Here is a 4,162-nt window from a genome sequence, read left to right on the forward strand (position 1 = left end):
CCCGTATACTGCTTATGTTTAAAAAATAAAAGGGGAAAGTGCAAATCTAGAATGCAAGGAAAATGACTGGAAAGGGCAATGGGAACTCACAGAACCTTAAAAGAAGAACTTTTTATCTCGGTTTGTTTGGAGTCTCTCTTCTTTGTACTTCAATTGATATTCTCAAATATTCCAACATTTAAAATTAACATAGAATTCTATAGAAAATATAATTTAAATATAGGTAAACCATGTATTAAACTTTTGAGTCCCTAAAAACTATGTAAATGTGACAAAAGTTTTGTTACAACAAGAACAAATTTGACCTGAGGTACCAGACTCCCCAGAGATAAAGGAAGGGGAATGAAGAGGAAAGACATGTTATGGGATTATAATCAATGCTTTGAAATGGAGCCATGGGAAGACAACCTACTCACACTTTAACTGTGCTCAGATGTTGGACTTTAAAGTAGAAACTGAACATTTAAAGTATTGAAATTTTTCAGGAGTTTTGGACTTTTAAGGCTGGATTTTTTATAGTATAATGTTACTAGGATATTTTAAGGACAAGAATGGACAGGGAATGATTTAACAGTGAGTAACAGTGAGATTTTTTTTCAACACTGACATTTTATTTTCTGAAGTTTATCATAACTTTACAAAACAGAACAAAACAAAAAAGCACGTATCAAAAACAGCAGTTTACAAAATTTCTGCACTGGTTCTCCCCTCAGTCAGTGACTCTGGAACTGGTGTCCTGTGTAAAGACTAGCCAGGCTGATTCCCTCTCTAACATGTGCGTTCGCGTGGTTGCTCTTGGAACTGCTTCACAATATTAACTTTTTACAAGCACTGGTCATTTTTGAGAACCAATCTGGTTTGTCCAACAAAGTAAACACTGTTTTTTTTTTCTGTGTGGCATTTTTCTTTCTTAAAAAAACACTGAGCTGAAACACAGACTATGTATTTGTTTGGATCAGAACCAAATTTTCTGAGCTCCCCATTACCTGAACAACACTGAAGACATCACTGGGCATATGAAATGACAGTGAATACCTGTGGAAATGTCTAAGGCAGCTACCTTGTTTCTGAAGAAAGTAGGGTTTCATCCAGAGGCTGGTAGAGTTTGAATTACATCAGTTTCGATGTCCTTTCTCTGACTTGGGGTGGTTTCCCCAGACAGCCTTATCATCAGAAGGAAAATGCGATGCTTGTGTCAAAGAGGCGCTTATATTTTGCAAATACATTTATGTAGAGCAAGACTGCTTGCTCTGGACCCTGGGTCACCACAAAGAGACTGAGAGGCCATGATAACAGGAGGCTAACAGTAGCACACTCACACTCACAGCATCATCTGGAGGCAAGCAGAAACAAAGCTGGAAACTGGCAGTGGGGCTCACCCACTACTTGCTCTGGAAACACATTTTGCTTAAATAAGGGAAGTGTGGTCCAGTTTTGCAATGTTAATAGCTGCCAGTCTCTCATTTTTAAAAATAAAGATCACTTCCTGACCAGCATGAGTTAGGAAACCGGCCTCAAATTTAATCATATCTCTCAGTATTGGTTAAAAACAAAGTAAAACCCTTAAACCAGCCAAAAGAGTTAAAAATTGCACAAACTTGAATATAAATTACAGAATGGTATACATATTATCGACATGATTATGAAAGGATAAAACACCCCCATTAAAACAAAATTTTCTCCACATTATTTCAATTTTCATTAAGGAAACTGATATGTCATTTTCTTCTTTATAGATATGAAAAAGGAAGCAAGAAGGCAAAGCTGAAACAGATGCTACCCACAGAGCAGCGGTGCCCTTTGGTTGTTTTGGTCTTTGTACCAGCAACTCCCACTGCTGTGAACGCCGTCCAGTTCCAGCTGGAGGATTACACAGTTTTCTTGCAGTCAAAACACGAACGATGGACCCCACTCCTCCAACAGCAAGTGCCTTTTCATGCCACTGTAGCAACATAGCACCGCTATTGTCGGATGGGCTCTCAAAGCCTTTATAAATATACTTTATTAGCAGGTCCACACCGTTCTTGTCCAGAGACTGAACGGCCTTTTCAATATCATTAGCTTTAAAAGAGATGAGCACTTTCAAGACAATGCTGCCTGCCCGGTCCTTCACGGCCTGACTCTTCGTGTTGATGGGGGGTTTTTCAGAGCTGCCTGCAGGGCGGCTGTCATGTTTCCTTGTCGCAGGCATGAGTCCACCTCGCCCTCTTTGGGCCCGGCTTGGCCATCGCCGCCATCCTCCCCGTTCACGAACTTGTTCTCATCATATTCGTGCACGTCCACCTTCCGGAAGCGGGCCGACGACACCTTCTTCTTCGACATCCCGGATCGCGACGCGACGCTGGCCTCCCCTTTGCGGTGCCTTTTCGCCTTTCCCAGTGAGATGTTTGTATGTCAAATGGGCAAGGGATCAATTTTCCTAGTGAACTTCAATTGTCAGATTGATACAACCTAGATTCAACTAAGAGGATGCATGTCAATTAGCAAATTACTTAAATCAGATTGGGTTATGGACTTGTCTTTGGGTGGGTGGCCCGATTATCTGTGACAGGCATGATTCTTAAGCTAGAGCCCTGAACTGTATGGGAATGCTAGCTAAGCATGAAGGAATGAGCTGTAAGCAGTCTTCTCTGTGGTTGCTGCTCCAGGTCCTGCTTGAATTTCTATCATGACTGCCTCAGTGATGGACAGTGACATGGAAGTGGAAGACAGATAAATCCTTTCTTCTCATCAGCTGCTTTTTATCAGAGTAACTTACCAAGCCACAGTAAAAGAAACCAGAACATTATCCAAATGACTTATTTAGAAAGCATTCATTAATTTGCAGAAGCACTCGAAAGACAACTAAAATGTAAGAAGATCAAGGACATGGTATATACTATTCAGTTGTTATAAAGCAATGATGCAGGTGTTAACACGGGATAGAAAAAGCTTCATTTCATAAACGTTGAAAGAAAAAAACATTAAACATCTTATCTAAGTCTCACCAGTTGATCCCATACAACAAGCAAAAGAGCAGGAAGACCAGCACAGTTAGTACAGTGATCACATACAACCTGGGCACCTTTGTGAATCACGGAGGACCCTGGAAAGCAGGGTCAGGCTGGACCCTGAAAAAAGCACAAATACAATTAAAAAAGCAAAATGATGAAATCTAGGCTCTTTTGCCTCCCAGACCAAAACCATTAGAGAAGAAACCATAAGACTTCCATTCTTGGATGCTCTAGAACAGAGACAATGCCCATTGAGGGATTCATATGGCAGCCGGTATGTGTCTCCAGCTTCCTCAGAGATACCAGATGGGCCACATAACAGACAAGCAGCACTTAGCACTAATAATGTCAAGCAGGTTCAGACCTGCAAGGTAAGAAAAAGTGAACAAAACACTCAAATAATTGGGGATGATGGTGTAAGTTAGCATTTTCTTTCAACATTTGTGAAATGAAACCTTTTCTATCCTGCATTAACACCTGTGTCATTGCATTAGAACAACTGAATAGTATATATTCAGTGATAATATATACTCTGCAGTGAATACAAAGTCTTAAAACAGAGAAAGGAGAAGTTGGCCCTGACCAGTCGAAGATGTACACAGATAAGGCATTCCTGTGCATGTCGAAGCCCAGAAACCACAACATTGACATTTCCTGCCACCCCCAACCAGGGAAATGATGATGACAAGAAAATTCAGGGTAAGTTCCTGGTGTCACAGATGTGGTTAGAATGTAGTAACTTCTATTTACTGTGGTAATATCAATCCTGCAGGTTGTGCTAGTTGGGCCCATGCTTAAAAACTCTCTATTAAACCTAGTGCAATGTAAACTCCTTGGAATCTATGATAAGGACCCTAGTAAAACCTCCTAGGAATGGCGAATATGGATCCTGAACTGTTCCTCTTCTGTAATCAGGCAAGGCTTCCAGTGGTGGTACTGGGACATGAATCCAATCACAAAATCTTCTACCTACAATTTGTCCTGCCTGTACAATATTCTGGGTGTAAAGGTGGCACAGAACTTGCGTTTGTGGCCAATCAATAACGTGTCCAACTTGAGACTCATCATGAGAGGGAGCCATTCTTGACATTGTCCAGATGACCAGAAAGCAGAGGTTGTATACCCTAGAGACTTAGGATAGAACCAAAGACAAATAGAAAAAAAGCCAA

At 40.8% G+C, this 4,162-nt stretch overlaps 1 pseudogene; it reads right to left on the minus strand.

Moving 5' to 3' along the window:
* Positions 1–1,170: 1,170 nt before the first annotated feature.
* LOC130865583 (actin-related protein 2/3 complex subunit 5-like) lies at positions 1,171–2,357 on the minus strand (annotated as a pseudogene).
* Positions 2,358–4,162: the final 1,805 nt, after the last annotated feature.

The sequence above is a fragment of the Chionomys nivalis genome, chromosome 23, assembly GCF_950005125.1.
Source record: "Chionomys nivalis chromosome 23, mChiNiv1.1, whole genome shotgun sequence".
NCBI lineage: Eukaryota > Metazoa > Chordata > Mammalia > Rodentia > Cricetidae > Chionomys > Chionomys nivalis.